Source organism: Somniosus microcephalus, chromosome 11, assembly GCF_052327205.1.
Source record: "Somniosus microcephalus isolate GS21.2 chromosome 11, FLI_Smic_1.0, whole genome shotgun sequence".
Classification (NCBI taxonomy): Eukaryota; Metazoa; Chordata; class Chondrichthyes; order Squaliformes; family Somniosidae; genus Somniosus; species Somniosus microcephalus.
In genome coordinates, this window is record NC_140997.1 from 165,224,920 (window position 1) to 165,243,830 (window position 18,911).

General features: G+C 50.3%; 1 protein-coding gene across 11 annotated transcripts in view; it reads left to right on the forward strand.

Moving 5' to 3' along the window:
• The window catches only part of chl1b (cell adhesion molecule L1-like b), a 1,240,677-nt gene that overhangs the window by 245,324 nt on the left and 976,442 nt on the right, over nucleotides 1-18,911 (forward strand). The window lies entirely within an intron of this gene.

The following is an 18,911-nucleotide window of genomic DNA, read 5'->3' on the forward strand; positions in this document are numbered from 1 at the left end:
CCCTGCTTTTACCAGGCGTCAGATTTTTAAATGTTTTCAGCGGGCAGAGGCTCTGCAGAAAGCGGAACTCTCCACCCGCAGAGGCCCTTCTCCAGGGCAGGCATCCGATCTGTCAAGAGGACTCTTGACAGATCGGAAATGCCGGCTTTCAGTGCATGCGCTTGGTATGCCTGAAACCGGCAATTCCGATGTCCCTACGGGTGTGTACACAGCTCGTACACCCCCATAGCGATTGGAAAATACGGGCCATAGTTTTCCTGCTTTGTGTAGTGCAGTCGCTCGCTCTGTGGTTGATTACATTTAGCTATGTTGCCTTTTAAACTTTTTAATCCAGCTACACTGCCATAGCAATGCTAGATGTCAAGAATGCACTAGCGTTCCTGTCATTCAGTGTTGCGAAGATGTAAATGATGGAAAATATATTAGATGTCGTATTTCTATTATTACCGTTTCATTTGAATCTGCTGTCACTTGTAGTGGAAACTCCCAGGTCCAAAAATTCCACATCGCTAAAAACCTGCCGGTGCCACTGTGGGCAGATGTTTACGGCCGCTGAAATTGATAGTGCTGGCAGGACTGGTAAATTAGTGCTGCTGGCTAATTAACATTAGCCCAACGCTAAACTTAATGTGCAAGGCAGTTTTGGTGCCGTTGGTCCTGGCAGGAGGCCCCAATGTAGCGTGGCAGTAGCATCACTGCAGCAGAAACAGCCTTCTCTTAAAGCAAGGCTGTCATTTCAGAAAGCAGTTTGGTCCCTTAAAGGGGAACTACCTTCTGAAATGAAAATATAAAAATCATGGAAAAATAGACATTTTTTTGCCCTTACAACCTCCTGAAAAAAACTTTAAATTAAAAAGGATTCCCAAATGGCACATGGGTGGAGCTCTTAAAGCTGAATTGTCTTCCGCATCAAAATAAATGCTAAAAGTGCTTCAGCACTAACTAAATGGCTCAGCAAGCCAGGCAAGGGGCACCCAGGGTCTCACATGCAACACTCCAGTTTTGTGCAGGGGTCAACACTGCAAAAGATGCCCTCTACCCACAAGGGATCAGGAGGCTCTCCAGAAAGAAGGATGTGGGACCACATCACAGAGGCCGTCACTGCCAGCAGTGTTTCCCCCATGACCTAGCTCCAGTGTCCAAAGAAGATTTGTGACCTCAGATCCGTGGTCAAGGTCAGTGAATGCGTCTTCAAAATCCGTCTCCTATCAACTGCACCACTAGCCTCACACACTTCTCAATGCACGACTTCTCCCCCACCCCCAAAATCACTCCCCTACCAACAATCTGTATCAAACAAGATCCACACCTTCCATTCATAGCTTCACCTCACCCTGTTGGAGGAGATGGTGTTGGCCATTCTTGGCAGGGGCATGGCTGAGCCCGTGGCCAGCGGCAGGGCTGAAAGGATATAAGATGCTGGTATCCTCATAAGTTATCCTCCTCCTCGCATGCACCTCTTGCTTTCCCCCCTCCCCTCACCACAACTCCACCCTTGGGTATGTGAAATGAGGAAGGCACAAGAAATGCAGCCTGCCCAGCCAGTGGCTGACCAAGAAGAGGGAGAGGAGAGTGAAGAAGAAGAAGAAACACCATCAGTCGATTTGACACTCCCAGCCACTAGCTCCTCCAGGTTGGCCCGCAAGGTAATTTGCAGTGTCCCCCACTGAAAGTCAGCAGCCTTCCACCAGCCATGTTGCAGCCATTGGAGTAGCACAGCGTGACATCAGTAGGATAGGCAAAGGCACACACAAGACAGCCACTAAGGGAATGCTTAAGGGTGATTAGTTGATTTCTTGATGTCATATTGGATGGATAGGTGTATAAAGTTGGATTGGAAAGTTTGCTTTGTGATGGATTTTATTTCAGCACTGTGGCCAAGAGGATCCTTCATATATATGGGGGTGGTGTCAGGGGACTGGAGAATGGCAAATGTTACACCATTGTTCAAAAAAGGGTGTAAAGATAAACCCAGCAACTGGAGGCCAGTCAGTTTAACCTCGGTTGTGGGAAAGCTTTAGAAACAGTAAGCAAGGACAAAATTAACAGTCACTTGGATAGGTGTGGATTAATTAAGGAAAGCCAGCATGGATTTGTTAAAAGCAAATCGTGTTTAACCAATTGAGTTTTTATGATGAGGTAACAGAGAGGGTTGATGAGGGTAATGCGGTTGAGGTAGTGTACATGGATTTCCAAAAGGCATTCAACAAAGTGCCACATCATGTGATAGGCTCGCCAGCAAAGTTGAAACCCATAGAATAAAAGGGACAGTGGCAGCATAGATACGAAATTGGCTAAGTCAATGGAAACAGAGCGTAGTGGTGAATGGTTGTTTTTTGGACTAGAGGAAAGTACACAGTGCTGTTCCCCAGGGGTCGGTACTAGGACCACTGCTTTTCTTGATATATATTAATGACTTTGACGTGGGTGTACAGGGCACAATTTCAAAATTTGCAGATGACACAAAACTTGGAAGTATAGTGAACAGTGAGGAGGATAGTGATAGACTTCAGGAAGACATAAACAGGCTGGTGAAATGGGCGGACACGTGGCAGATGAACAGTGGCGGTGGACCTGTGAGGAGTGGCGAGGCGGCAGCAGTGATTTAAAGCGAGGCGTCAGAGCAGGTACGCCCCACAGCGGCAGCGGAACTGTGAGGAGCGGTGAGGCGGCGGCGGTGATTTAAAGCGAGGCGGCGGAGCAGGTAGGTCCCACAGCGGCGGCGGCGAACCTGAGGAGCGGCGAGGCGGTGGTGCAGGTAGGCCCCACAGCGGCGGTGGAGGCGGACCTGTGAGGAGCGGCATTGGTGAAAAAAGGTAAGCCCGAGGCGCAGATAGGCTTACCAATCTCAGAGCTCCGAGAAAGGGAGAGAGAAGTAAAAAGTAATCGAAGTGTGACGTCACCAGAAAGCAGATAAGTGATTGGTTGGTGAGTATTTCTCTCTTTCTCCTTTTTTCCAAACTTAAATTTTGTGGTTTATAGGGTGTCTGTGGTGTAGCGGGGACTGCTGGTAAACAAGGGCCCTTCAGTATATCATTTAATTGTAGTGTAATTGGTGGGATTGATTTGATTTAGTTTAATTTGAATTAATTAAAGGGTAAGTCATGGCAGGACAGCTCGGTGCCGTAGTATGCTTCTCCTGCACTATGTGGGAAATCGGGGCCTGCCGACCATGTGTGCGGGAAGTGTATCCAGCTGCAGCTACTGGCAGACCGCATTGCGGCGCTGGAGCTGCGAATGGATACATACTAGAGCATTCACAATACTGAGGACGTCGTGGATAGCACGTTTAATGAGATGGTCACACCGCAGGTAAAGTCTGCACAGGCAGGAAGGGAATGGCTGACCACCAGGCAGAGTAGTAGGCGCAGGCAGGTAGTGCAGGGGTCCCCTGTGGCCATTCCCCCAGACAGATCTACCGCTTTGGATATTGTTGGGGAGGATGGCTTACCGGGGGAAAGCAGCAGCAGCCAACTTCCTGGCACCATGGGTGGTTCTGCTGCACAGGACAGGAGGAAAAAGAGGGGTAGAGCTACAGTAATAGGGGATTCTATTGTAAGGGGAATAGATAGGCGTTTCTGCGGCCGCAAACGCGACTCCAGGATGGCATGTTGCCTCCCTGGTGCAAGGGTCAAGAATGTCTCAGAGCGGCTGCAGAACATTTTGGAAGGGGAGGGTGAACAGCCAGTTGTCGTGGTGCATATAGGTACCAACGATATAGGTAAAAAACAGGATGAGGTCCTAAAAGCTGTATATAGGGAGTTAGGAGGTAAATTAAAAAATAGGACCTCAAAGGTAGTAATCTCAGGATTGCTACCAGTGCCACGTGCTAGTCAGAGTAGAAATAGAAGGATATTTCAGATGAATATGTGGCTAGAGGAATGGTGCAAGGGGAGGGATTCAAATTCCTGGGAACATTGGAACCGGTTCTGGAGGAGGTGGGACCAGTTCAAACCGGACGGTTTGCACCTGGCAGGGCAGGGACCGATGTCCTAGGGGGGAGTGTTTCCTAGTGCTCTGGGGGAGGGTTTAAACTGAAATGACAGCGGATTAGGAACCTGAGCAGGGGGACAGAGGAAAGGGAAACAAGGATAGAAGCAAAAGACAGGAAGGAGAAAAACAAAGGTGGCAGTCAGAGAAATCAAGGGTTTAAATCAAACATGGCCACAGTAAATAATAATTCTAAAAGGTGTAAGATTGTTAAAAAAACAAGCCTGAAGGCCTTGTGTCTTCATGCGAGGAGCATTCGTAATAAGGTGGATGAATTAACTGCGCAAATAGAGGTAAATGGATATGATAAGATTGGGATTACGGGAAACATGGCTCCAGGGTGACCAAGGCTGGGAACTCAAGATCCAGGGGTATTCAATATTCAGGAAAGATAGGCAAAAGGAAAAGGAGGTGGGTAGCATTGCTGGTTAAAGAGGGGATTAACACAATTCAAAGGAAGGATATTAGCTCTGATGTTGTGGAATCTGTATGGGTAGAACTGAGAAATACCAAGGGGCAGAAAACGTTAGTGGGAGTGGTATACAGACCCCCAAACAGTAATGCGGAGGTTGGGGATGGCATTAAACGGGAAATTAGAGAAGCATGCAATAAGGGCACAGTAGTTATCATGGGTGACTTTAATCTACATATTGATTGGGCTAACCAAATTAGTAATACTGTGGAGGAGGAATTCCTGGAGTGTATACGGGATGGTTTCCTGGACCAATATGTCGAGGAACCAACTAGAGATCAGGTCATCTTAGACTGGGTATTATGTAATGAGAAAGGATTAATTAGCAATCTTGTTGTGCGAGGCCCCTTGGGGCGGAGCGATCATAATATGATCGAATTCTTCATTAAGATGGAGAGTGAAGTAGTTGACTCAGAGATTCGGGTCCTGAATTTAAATAGAGGAAACTACGATGGTATGAGGCGTAGGTTGGGTAGGATTGATTGGGTAATGTTACTCAAAGGGTTGATGGTGGATTGGCAATGGCAAACATTCAAGGATCGCATGGATGAACTACAGAATCTGTTCATCCCTGTTTGGCATAAAAATAAAACAAAAAAGGTGACTCAACCGTGGCTAACAAGGGAAATTAGGGATAGCATAAGGTCTAAGGAGAGGACATATAAATTGGCCAGAAAAAGCAGCAAACCTGAGGATTGGGAGCAGTTTAGGATTCAGTAAAGGGGGACAAAGGGGTTAATTAAGAGGGGGAAATAGAGTATGAGAGTAAGCTTGCAGGGAACACTAAAAACTGACTGTAAAAGCTTTATAGCTATGTGAAGAGAAAAAAATTGGTGAAGTCAAGCGTAGGACCCATGCAGTGCAAATCAGGGGAATTTATAATGGGGAACAAAGAAATGGTGGACCAATTAAATGCATACTTTGGTTCTGTCTTCACAAAGGAGGACACAAATAACCTCCCAGAGATGTCGGGGAACATAGGGTCTAATGAGAGGGAGGAACTGAATGAAATCATTATTTGTAGGGAAATGGTGTTAGGGAAATTGATGGGATTGAAGGCCGATAAATCCCCAGGACCTGATAATCTACATCCTAGGGTACTTAAGGAAGTGGCCCTAGAAATAGTAGATGCATTGCTGGTCATCTTCCAAAATTCTATAGACTCTGGAACAGTTCCCATGGATTGGAGGGTAGCTAATGTTACCCCACTATTTAAGAAAGGTGGTAGAGGGAAAATGGGGAATTATAGACCGGTAAGCCTGATATCGATAGTGGGGAAAATGCTAGAGTCCATTGCAAAAGATGTAACAGCAGAGCACTTCGAAAACTGTGACGGGATCGGACAAAGTCAACATATCAGGTCTGGACAGACTAGATGCAGGAAGGATGTTTCGGATGGCCGGGGAGTCCAGAACCAGGGGTCATAGTCTAAGGATAAGGGGTAAGCCATTTAGGACTGAAATGAGGAGGAACCTCTTCACCCTGAGAGTGGTGAACCTGTGGAATTCTCTGCCACAGAGGGCGGTGGAGGCCAGTTCATTAAATATATTCAAGAAAGAGTTGGATATATTTCTTGAGGCTAAAGGGATCAAGGGATATGGGGAGAAGGCAGGGACAGGGTACTGAATTTGGATGATCAGCCATGATCTCATTGAATGGCGGAGCAGGCTCGAAGGGCCGAATGGCCTACTCTTGCTCCTATCTTCTATGTTTCTATGTTTCTATGGATTTACAAAAGGTAAATCGTGCTTGACTAATCTACTGGAATTTTTTGAGGATGTAACTGGTAGAATAGATAAGGGAGAACCAGTGGATGTGGTGTATTTGGACTTTCAGAAGGCTTTCGATATATCCCGCATAAAAGATTAGCGTGTAAAGTTAAGACAAATGGGATTGGGGGCAAGGTACTGACTTGGATAGAGAACTGCTTGGCAGACAGGAAGCAAAGAGTTGGAATAAACGGGTCTTTTTCCGAGTGGCAGGCAGTGACTAGTGGGGTACCTCAGGGATCGGTCCTAGGACCCCAGCTATTTACAATATATATAAATGATCTAGACGAATGAACTAGATGTAATATCTCCAAGTTTGTAGACGACACAAAGCTGGGTGGGCATGTGTGCTGTGAGGAGGATGCCGAGAAACTCCAGTACGATTTGGACAGGTTGAGTAATTGGGCAGAAGCATGGCAGATGCAGTATAATGTGGATAAATGCGAGGTTATCCACTTTGGTGGCAAAAACAGGAAGTCAGATTATTATCTGAACGGCAATAGATTGGGAGAAGGGGAAGTGCAACGAGACCTGGGTGTCCTTGTGCACCAGTCGCTGAAGGTAAGTATGCAGGTGCAGCAGGCGGTTAAGAAGGCAAATGGTATGTTGGCCTTCGTAGCGAGAGTGTTCGTGTACAGGAACAAGGATGTCTTGCTGCAGTTGTACAAGGCCTTGGTGAGACCACATCTTGAGTATTGTGTGCAGTTTTGGTAGCCTTATCTGAGGAAGGATGTTCTTGCCATGGAGGGAGTGCAGTGAAGATTCACCAGACTGATACCTGGGATGGCAGGAATGACGGATGAGGAGAGATTGGGTCGATTGGGCTTATACTCGCTGGAGTTTAGAAGAATGAGAGGGGATCTCATTGAAACTTATAAAATTCTAACAGGACTAGACAGACTAGATGCAGGAAGGATGTTCCTGATGGCGAGGGAGTCCAGAACCAGGGTCACAGTCTGAGGATAAGGGGTAAGCCATTTAGGACAGAGATGAGGAGGAATTTCTTCACCCAGAGAGTGGTGAACCTGTGGAATTCCCTACCACACAAGGCAGTGGAGGGCAATTCATTAAATATATTCAAGATGGAGTTAGATATATTTCTTAAGTCTAAAGGGATCACGGGATATGGGGAGAAGGCAGGGACAGGGTACTGAATTTGGATGATCAGCCATGATCTCATTGAATGGCGGAGCAGGCTCGAGGGGCCGAATGGCCTACTCCTGCTCCTATCTTCTATGTTTCTATGTTAATACAGAAAAGTGTCAAGTGATGCATTTTGGTAGAAAGAATGAGGAGAGGACATATAAACTGAATGGTACAATCCTAAAGTGGGTGCACGAATGGAGAGACCTGGGGTAGATGTGCACAAATCGTTTAAAGCGGCAGGGCAGGTTGAGAAACAGTTAAAAAGGCTTAAGGGATCCTGGGCTTCATAAATAGAGGTATAGAGTACAAAAGTGTGGAAATTAAGATGAACCTGTATAAAACACTGGTTCGGCCCCAACTGGAGTACTGTGTCCAGTTCTGGGTACCACATTTTAGGAAGGATGTGAAGGCCTTGGAGAAGGTGCAGAAAAGATTTATGAGAATGATTCCAAGAGTGAGGGACTTCAGTTACGTTGATAGACTGGAGAAGCTGGGGTTGTTCTCTTTGGAGCAGAGAAGATTGAGAGGAGATTTGATAGAGGTGTTCAAAATCATGAGAGGTCTGATATGAGTAGATAGCGAGAAACTGTTGCCATTGGCAGAAGGATCGCGAACCAGAGGACACAGATTTAAGGTGAAAGGCATAAGAACCAAAGGCGATGTAAGAAAAAACTTTTTTACGCAGCGAGTGGTTAAGCTCTGGAATGCACTGTCTGAAAGAATGGTGGAGGCAGACTCAATCTTGTATTTCATAAGGGATTTGGATAAGTATGTGATGGAAAGAAATTTGCAGGGCTATGGGGAAAGGGCAGGGGAGTGGGACTAGCTGAGAGTCGGCACGGGCTCAATGGGCCGAATGCCCGCCTTCTGTGCTGTAACCATTTTATGATTCTATGAGGACACTGTGATGGTCTGTAACAAGGGGAAGGTAAGATGTGGGACAAGTGTTGAAGGGGGAATTGGGGTTGTGATCACTGGTACCGCAGGCGGGTGATTCCATCCCGGATATCCTGGCCATAAAGGGGCTGCTTGGGTTGCATCCTTCCTTCTGCATCTTCCTCTTCTGTGTCTTCCTCTTCCTTCTGTGAGCGGATACTGTAAATCTGAAATAAAAGCGTAAATTGCTGGAAACACTCAACAGGTCAGGCAACATCTCGACCTGAGATGTGAATTCTGTTTCTCTCTCCACGGATGCTGCCTGACCTGCTGAGTATTTCCAGAATTTTCTATCTTCTCAGAGGCCTTCCTTTACTATCTGAGGCCTTGCAAGCATCCAGCAGCACTCACTGCAAACTTCAAAATTTTTTTTTAACATATATTGCTCCAAGCTACTACTTCAATTAAATAAAAAGAAATTCAGTCCAAAAGCTTAATTGCAGACTAACCTGAAAGATGTGTGTGTCCCTTTAAGAAGTGCTGGCAGTGTCTCTGTCAGTCTGCTACATGCTCGCTTTCCAGAGCAAGCTTAGGACCCAGCGTTAGACTCAGTGCTAAGGTCCAATTTCGCAGAGCATCTCCAGGGCCAGCGCCGCTATCCGCAGTGCAAAAGCCCTTACCAACATGGCGGCCGCCGAGTCCCACACTAGAGAAGGGTGTTAGAGTGGCAGCTGCCATTCTTCGATAGGATTGCAGCGCTAACTTGTGGTGTTAAGGTAGGGAATTTCTGAGCCCTAGAATGGCAGCAGAGGCCAGGGAGCCAGTGGAATGGCTCACTGCTGCATTTCATGCACCCACATGCCCAAAAACTGCGAGAAAATGGATGGTAAATGCTTGGAATTTCTGAGCCTCATTCTGACCACTGGATGATGGTGAGAAAGTGTGACCAAAGGAAAATTTAGAAGCACTTTTCCCTTATTCAATTGCCCATGATTGTCACAATGGCCCAGAAATTCCGTTCCCTACGGGTGTGTACGGACTGTGTACTCACCCGTAGGGCCAATGGAAGTGCCAGTTTTAGGCATGCACTGCGCATACGCTGGAAACCGGAACTTCCGTTCTTTGAAGAAAGGGCTTGACAGATCAAACGCCTGCGCCGGATAGGCAGCGCATACGGCTGAAACTTCTGTTTTTTTCACAGTTGCTTCAGTCCAGGTAAGTCGGAAACAGCTATGCCTAGGAAAGCAGGCGCCAGGCCTGCTTTTACCAGGCTAAGTGTTGAAGAAAGTAAAAAAAAAAAATTTTTCCACTGATTTATCGTTTTAAAATACTTTAAAGAAAGGTAAGTTCGTTTTAGCCCTGTTAAAACCTTTAGGCCTAGAAATTCAGTGGGCTGCGCCACCAGTTAGCGCCCAAAGAGGGCACTCAGTGGCTTTAGCACCACTGGCCACGCCTCCCGCGATATTTAGCGGGGCGCTAATGGCGGCGTTAGCCTGTAGCGCTGCGCCGCCACCGATGACGTCATCGGTGTGCGCAGCGCCCCGCTCCCGCCCCGATCACCATATTTGGTCGCGCCCGCCTCTTTAACGCCGGTCGCAAATCGCGACCGGTTCACAGGGCCAGCTGTGGCGGTAGTGGCGCAAGTTAAGGTGGAGGTGCGGGGCGGCCGCTTTTTCGGCGGCCGCCTGCCAGCACCTCCGTCCCCAGCCTCCTAAACCCCCCCCCCCCTGCGGCATTGCCGGCTGTTTCCCGAGAGTCCGGCACTTCTCCTTGGTGCCGGACTCATTTGCCGGCACTTGCGAGCGGGGATCGCGCTGTTGCAGACACCTCCCCCTTAACAGTGGGAGGAAGGCCTGCAGTACCGCAGCGTGCCGTGCCGCAGCGTGTGGCGCTGTGGCCCTTAGCGCGGCGATATTCAGGGTGAGCGCCCCAAGCGGGGCGCGGGGAGCCTCGAGTAGCGGCCCGCTTCCGTTTGGGGCGCAGAAACTGAATATCGGGATGGCGCAAGTGGCTCCGCTCGCAGTGGTAATTCCGGCGCCCAGGCGAGCTTGGCGCCCCAAACGGCGCCCAACTGAATTTCTAGGCCTTAATTTTTTTTTCAAAAATTTAAATTTTTGTTTAAAATAGTTAATTTATGTAATTTATAGTCTTTTTTTTAATGTCTTTGAAGTTTTACTTATGTTTTGGGGGTGATCTCTATTCATAGATTTGACAGGTCTTCCTGTCAAATCGATGAATGGAGATTCCCTGCTCCGATTGGCTCCCCATGGCCCACGTGATCCCAGGGACGCTGCAAACTACCTGCGCCCCTGGGATACGCGTGCCCTGCACACCGGCAGTTTGACGAGGCACAGCAACGGAACTCTGTGCCTCCCGGGAGCCCTCCGGTCCAGGTGGAGATTTCTGGGCCTATAATGCAAATCAAGTTTGGTAAAATGCTAACTCAGCATTTCTAAACAGAGAGGGGCCAAATTCTGGTGCTGGTGAGGCAGAGCAGGACCCACAGCTGCCCAATTGAAAGAATGCTTTGCTTGTCCCAAATTTCATACTAATGAAATACAGCTATTCAACATTGCTCGGTGCTGTGTTGAAGGTGCAAAAAAATTAAAGTAATTAGATTTGACGTTTCCAGGTGCTGTTAAAAGCGTATCATTGTATTTTTTTTTGTTTTTGTTGCTGTTGCACACCACTTTGCCATCTGATTTTTCTGTTAATGGATGGGGGGGCTGCCACTCTTATTTCCTTTTTTTAGTCAGGCCACAATGGATTTCCCACTGAGGATTCTACAGTGCATCCAGACAGTAAAGCAAAAATTTCAAACGTATCACAATGGGCCAGAAATTCCAGAACGGGGCTTGCAGCGCGTGCAAGCCCCGTATTTGCACTTACCCCACGCTCCTGCCGATCAGCTTCTGGGACACCTGAACTTGGAGAAATTGAAAGCACATTCCCGGGCAGCGTATGACGTCACGCCGCCCAGGAGTGCAGCCAGCGCGGACCCAGGAGCGTGCAGTGTAAGTGAGACACGCCCCTTGAGGTCTCAGTTTCACTGGACACGCCCCCAATGTTTCTGTCAAGCTGCTTTGCTTTTTTACATGCAAAGCAGCAGTTTAAATAGGTTTTTGGAAGTTTTTTGAAGATTTTGGTAACTTTTATAAACTTTTTTAAATGTTTACATTATTTTGAGTAATCTGAAGTAGTTTTAAAGAGAATTAAAGCAATTTAAAGACTTTTAAAAGCCCTAAAAGAATTTTTTTAATTCCATTTATTTATTTAGCAATGTCGTCGTCATACGTGTCTTCACACTGTTCCCTTTGGGGAACTGTATGAAGTGGTGGAAGGATTTATGGCCGTGATTAACGCTCATTCCGTGACCGTAACCATCTTTGAACCAGCCATTAGGGCGGTTAGTCCTATGGCGGGAGGGTTTTACGGGCTCCCACAAGCTATACAAGGAGGGGGGGCCACCCACACCCACGGACGCAAATATCCCACTGGATGTCAACCCAGAATTTAGAGCCGGAGCTCCGACTCCACTTGCCGGGACTGTCTGGAGCGGGGTTCGAAACCCTACCCTGACCTGGCCCAGCGGCGGGGATCCTACCGCTATGACAAACGCCCAATCCAATTAGCAACGTGAAATGGCAGCATAGGGCTCCAGTCACGGGGAGGGAAAAGGCGCAGGAAACGTATGGGTGTCACCTTTTGTGCGGAGTGGGCCTTTTGCGTAGCAGTAAGCATCCCCGCCGCTGGGCCAGAAGGAGTAGGGTTTTGAACCCCACTCCAGACAGTCCCGGCAAGTGGAGTCGGAGCTCCAACTTTAAATTCTGGGTGGACATCCAGTGGGATACTTGCGTCCGTGGGTGTTGGTGGCCCCCCCCCCCTCAGATGGGTTGTGGGAGCCCGTAAAACCCTCCCGCCATAGGACTAACCACCCTGATGGCTGGTTCAAAGATGGTTACGGTCACGGAATGAGCGTTAATCACGGCCATAAATCCTTCCACCACTTCATACAGTTCCCCAAAGGGAACAGTGTGAGGATACGTGCGATGATGACCTCTTGCGCAATGCACCTCCTTGGACCCTCAGTCGCAGATGCGAGGGGGCAAGTCGTGCAAGTGTTAAATTTTTTATTTTATCGACATGTAAAATGTTGGCCCAATAATTCCCTTCCAAATGCGCTAGTACGGTCGAGGTACTTACGCATCTGGCCGGATGAAATGCCGGTTTTCAGCATGCACAGTGCATGTGGGGAAAACCGGCATTTCCTGTCCTCTGAACGAAGGGGTTCAGAGGCAGAACGCGTGCGACTGCACAGGCAGCACGTGCGCAGTATAATTCGCCGCTTTCATTAATGCTTTCAGTGAGGTCCAGTCATTACAACTTACACATGAAAAAAGCATGGGTACAGTTGCTACAGAGGCTGCGGAGGAAGATATTTCTTATCGTGGAGCTTCTGAAAGTATGTATGTCTGTATATATTCCTTTGCGTGTTATGTATATATTCCTTTACTTATGTGTATGAATGTATTATTTAATTATGACTTTCAGAGAAAGTAACTTATTGGAAAATCATAATTAGAAACATACATTCATAGTAAAGGAATATAAAACATACATACATATACGTAAAGGAATATATGTGGACATACATACATAACTCATTCTCACATTCCATTCACACAGCCACAATTGCTCCTTCTACCTACCGTTCTGAAAACCCTTTTTTAAAAAAAAAAAAAAAAATTTTAACTTTAAAACTTACTTAAAATTTCTTAAAATATCTTCCCTCCCTTTCCCAAACAAAAATATTGCATTTCAAAAGCTCCACGATAAAATATATCTTCCTCCGCAGCCAATGAACCACTTTACACTTGCTTTTTTTCAGTGTAACTTCTAAGGACTTAACCTCACGGATTTCATGAATGAAATCCACGAAGTTCACTGCGCAAGCGCTGCCTGTGCAGTCGCACGCGCTCGAGGTCTGGAAATGCCGGCGTTCCCCGCATGCGCTGTTCATGCTGAACGCCGGCATTTCCAACGGCCAGAAGCGTGAGTAAGGCGACCGCACTCACGCTTCTGGCCTGGAATTTCTGGCCCAATATTCCCAACCGATAAAATCTCATTTATAAAAAAATGAAAAAAGGGGTTTGTTTTCCTCCTCTTCTCCCTTCCGTACCCGACATGAAGTGCACTGCACCTCTCTTGAACTGATTATGTCTGCATTTGATAAGTTAGGTAATTTGAATGGCCCAGTTGCACCTCTGGCAAGTCATGTGTTAATGAATTGGATGTCATGATGGCCTTGATTTTCAGAGAGGCTGAGCCTAATTTGTAAAGGTAAAATTGATGTAACAAATCAGAATAAGGGACCATAATGCTTAATCTGAAGCTATTTGGTACATCAATTATATTCTAATGTGGGATGTGATGAGCGCAGGAAATACATTTCAATATGTTAATTACATCATTTAGATGCCAATGACATTTCCTGATATTGTTGTGTGCCTGACGCTGATTTATCTACCTGCCTGTAAAAAATGAGCATTCAAGGTTACTGAGCTGCATATGCAAGTTTGTTTAAAGAGCCCTGTAAGAAGATTCTTGGCTTACCTTTCAGCCCATTCCTCAACCATTATTCTTAATTTTTTTTGCTATTATCACAAAGTGTTTAGGAGCCTTTGTAGCAACGATTGTGGCAGAGCAGTTTTTTTTCTAAAAAGTTGCAATGATACCACAATAGTATATTTCCACATGGAAATCTTCTTAAATCTGAGATTTGTGGAGAGGAGGATGCCCAAAAGAGGAACGCAAGGCAGATCAGGCAGATCCCAAGAGGGATCCATCGTTTCAGCCTGTTCTTGCCCCACAGAACTTCTCTTTCTATCTCGACTCTATTTTTTCTCCCCTTGTCCAGTCTCTTCCCGCCTACATCCGTGACTCTTCCGACGCCCTCTGCCACTTTAACAGTTTCCAGTTTCCTGGCCCCAACCGCCTCCTTTTCACTATGGACGTACAATCCCTCTACACCTCCATCCCCCACCAGGATGGCCTGAGAGCGATCTGCTTCTTCCTTGAACAGAAGTCCAACCAGTCCCCATCTACCACCACCCTCCTCCGCCTGGCTGAACTTGTTCTCCCCATTGAACAATTTCTCCTTTGACTCCACTCACTTCCTCCAAATCAAAGGTGTGGCTATGGGAACCCGCATGGGTCCTAGCTATGCCTGCCTTTTCGTGGGATATGTGGAACACTCTTTGTTCCAGCCCTACTCCGGTCCCCTCCCTCACCTCTTTTTCTGGTACATTGATGACTGTATCGGTGCCGTTTCCTGCTCTCGCCCTGAACTAGATAATTTTATTCAGTTTGCTTCCAATTTCCACCCTTTCCTCACCTTCACATGGTTCATCTCTGACTCTTTTTTCTTCCCTTCCTCGACTTCTCCATCTCCATCTCTGGGGATAGGTTATTGACAAACATTTACTACAAGCCCACTGACTCCCACCTGGACTACACTTCCTTCCACCCCGCCTCCTGTAAGGACTCTATTCCATTCTCCCAGTTTCTCCGTCTCCGCCGCATCTGCTCTGACGATGCCGCCTTCCATACCAGTGCTTCTGACGTGTCTTCCATTTTCCTCAACTGAGGATTCCCCTCTATAGTGATTGACACAGAATGGACACGGTCAAGGGCCATCTTCCGCACTTCTGCCCTCACCCCTGCCCCTCCCTCCCGGAACCACGACAGAGTTCCCCTTGTCCTCACCTTTCACCCCACCACCTTCCACATTCAACAGATCATCCTCCGCCATTTCCGCCACCGCCAACGTGATCCCACCACCAAACGCATCTTCCCCTCGCCTCCCCTTTCAGCATTCCGTAGGGACCGCTCCCTCCGCGACACCCTAGTCTACTCCTCTACCACCCTCAGCACCCCTTCCCCCGGCACCTTCCCATTCAAGCGCAGGCGATGCAACACATGCCCTTATACCTCCCCCCTTCCCACTGTCCAGGGCCCCAAACACCCCTTCCAGGTGAAACAGCGATTTACTTGTACTTCTTGCAATTTAGTATACTGTATTCACTGCTCATGATGTGGTCTCCTCTACGCCGGGGAGACCAAACGCAGATTGGGTGACTGCTTTGCGGAACACCTCCGTTCAGTCCGTAAGGGGAACCCTGAGCTTCCGGTCACCTGTCACTTTAAATCACCGCTCCACTCCCACTCAGACCTCACCGTCCTCGGCCTCTTGCATTGTTCCACGGAAGCTCAGCGTAAGCTTGAGGAACAGCACCTCATCTTTCGATTAGGCACTTTACAGCCCTCTGGACTCAACATAGAGTTCAACAATTTCAGATCATAACCTCGGCCCCTATCATATATATATATATATACTAGCTGGGGAGCCCCGCGTTGCGAGGGCAATTTTGGGGCGCTTGGTCTCCCTGCCCCTGTGTGTCCCCCCTCTCCCTGTCATGTCCTCTCCCTGTCCTATCCCTCCCTCCCCTCCCCTCTCTCCCTCCCCTCCTCTCCCTCCCCTCCTCCCCTCCTCTCCCTCCCCTCCTCCCCTCCTCTCCCTCCCCTCCCCTCCTCTCCCCTCCCCTGTCTCCCTCCCTCCCCCCACCCCCTCCCCTCCCCTCGCCTCGCCCACCCCCACCCCTCCCCTCCCCCGCTCCCCCACTCCCCTCTGTCCCTCTCTCCGGCCCCTCCCCCTGCCTAGCGCCTGAGGTCCGGTGCCGTTGCGATAGCGGCCGTGCGGGGCCTAGCGCTTAAGGCGCGGTCGGTTCTGAGGCCGGGACGGACCGGAGCTGAGGTCCCCCGCGTATCGCGCAGCTGATGGACGGCCGCTGCGGGCGGACGGCGCATGCGCGGTCAGTGCGGGCAGCGCATGCGCGGTCAGTGCGGGCGGCGCGAGGCGGCCCGCGGGGAGCAGGCAAGGGCGGCGCATGCGCGGTCAGTGCGGGCGGCGCATGCGCGGTCAGTGCGGGCGGCGCGAGGCGGCCCGCGGGGAGCAGGCAAGGGCGGCTTGGCGGCCGTTAGCGAGCGGGAAACTTCGGGCGGCCCGCCCGCGCTCCGTCCGCGACACCGTGAAACCTGAGAGGGGGAAGTAGAGAGAGACAGAGAGGGAAGAGGAGAAGGAGAGAGAGGGAAGAGGAGAGAGGGAAGAGGAGAAGGAGAGAGAGGGAAGAGGAGAAGGAGAGAGAGAGAGGGAAGAAAGAGAGAGAGAGAGAGAAATTTTTTGAGCTTCAGGCCCCGAGTCCCCCCTGCGCGAGGGTGAGGAGGAGGGGGGGGTTGCTAAACACAATATAAAACTCAAATAAATTGTTAATTAATTCCCTAACACATAATTCAAATATTTACCTTACTTCCCTAACACACTGAAAGTGTGGGGAAAAAATCGTGAAAAATCAAGATGGCGGCCACTCACCTCGGTTCAGAAGGATAAGGCCCGCCCACACACGCACCGATTGGTCGACCGGTCAGGTCACCGAAGCATAGGATTGGTCAATCGTCGAGTCACTCGACACTCAACTGTAGGAAGGAACCCGCCGTCCGATTGGTCGACCTCGCGTCACACGGTCGCTAATGAGATGCTAATGAGCGGAAGGCTGAACGTTTTTCGGATACCGCGGGCGGGATTTTTGTGCGGCCGAAACGTAAATATGCCTACGACCGGTCCGGAATCGCAAGCTTTCTTTTGAGGTGACGCGCGCGTCAGTACGCTCTGTAACATTCAAACGTATAGAGAACAGACAGACAGACAGACATCGGGACAGAAGAGCCGCTTTATATATATAGATACTAGCTGGGGAGCCCCGCGTTGCGAGGGCAATTTTGGGGCGCTTGGTCTTCCTGCCCCTGTGTGTCCCCCCTCTCCCTGTCATGTCCTCTCCCTGTCCTATCCCTCCCTCCCCTCCCCTCTCTCCCTCCCCTCCTCTCCCTCCCCTCCCCTCCTCTCCTTCCCTCCCCTCCCCTGTCTCCCTCCCTCCATCCCCTCCCCCACCCCCACACCTACCCTCCCCCACCCCCTCCCCTCGCCCACCCCCTCCACTCCCCCGCTCCCCCACTCCCCTCTGTCCCTCTCTCCGGCCCCTCCCCCTGCCTAGCGCCTGAGGTCCGGTGCGGTTGCGTCCCCCCCGCGATTTCCCGAGGCTCTTCCCCCCCCCGCGATTTCCCGAGGCTCTTCCCCCCCCCCGCGATTTCCCGAGGCTCTCCCCCCCCCCACGATTTCCCGAGGCTCTCCCCCCACCCCCCGCGATTTCCCGAGGCTCTCCCCCCCCCTGCGATTTCCCGAGGCTCGCCCCCCCCCCGCGATCTCCCGAGGCTGTGCAGGCGTCACGGGGGCCGTGCGCATGCGTGCCGGCGTCAAGGCGGCTGCGCAACTGTCGTGATGGGGTGGCGGGCCGTGCGCATGCGTGGTTTCAAGACCGCCGGCATGCCCCGTTGCCGGGGTAACGGGGGCCGTGCGAATGCGTGCCGTCATCAAGGCGGCCGCGCAACTGGCGGCCTCTTCTTTTTTTTAAACTCATCAGCTCTCCCCCCCCCCGCGATTTCCCGAGGCTCTCCCCACCCCCCCCCCCCGCGATTTCCCGAGGCTCTTCCCCCCCCCTATTAAATTGTTATTTAATTCCCTAACACATCATTAAAATATTTACCTTAGTTCCCTAACACACAGAAAGTGTGGGGGAAAAAATTGTGAAAAATCAAGATGGCGGCCACTCACCTCGGTTCAGAAGGATAAGGCCCGCCCACACACGCACCGATTGGTCGACCGGTCAGGTCACCGAAGCATAGGATTGGTCAATCGTCGAGTCACTCGACACTCAACTGTAGGATGGCACGCGCCCGTCCGATTGGTCGACCTCGACGTCACACGGTCGCTAATGAGATGCTAATGAGCGGAACGCTGAATGTTTTTCGGATACCGCGGGCGGGAATTTTGTCCGGCCGAAACGTAAATACGCCTATGACCAGTCCGGAATCGCAAGCTTTCTTTTGAGGCGACGCGCGCGTCGGTACGCTCTATAACTTTCAAACGTATAGAGAACGGACAGACAGACAAACAGACAGACATCGGGACAGACAGAAGAGCTCTTTTATATATATCGATACTAGCTGGGGAGCCCCGCGTTGCGAGGGCAATTTTGGGGCGCTTGGTCTCCCTGCCCCTGTGTGTCCCCCCTCTCCCTGTCATGTCCTCTCCCTGTCCTATCCCTCCCTCCCCTCCCCTCCTCTCCCTCCCTCCCCTCCCGTGTCTCCCTCCCTCCCCTCCCTCCCCTCCCCTCCCCCACCCCCACACCTACCGTCCCCCACCCCCTCCCTCCCCTCCCCCACTCCCCTCTGTCCCTCTCTCCGGCCCCTGCCCCTTCCTAGCGTCTGAGGTCCGGTTCTGAGGCCGGGACGGACCGGAGCTGAGGTCCCCCGCGTATGGCGCGGCTGATGGACGGCCGCTGCGGGCGGGCGGCTCATGCGCAGTCAGTGCGGGCGGCGCATGTGCGGTCAGTGCGGTCGGCGCGAGGCGGCCCGCGGGGAGCAGGCAAGGGCGGCTTGGCGGCCGTTAGCGAGCGGGAAACTTCGGGCGGCCCGCCCGCGCTCCGTCCGCGACACCGTGAAACCTGAGAGGGGGAAGTAGAGAGAGACAGAGAGGGAAGAGGAGA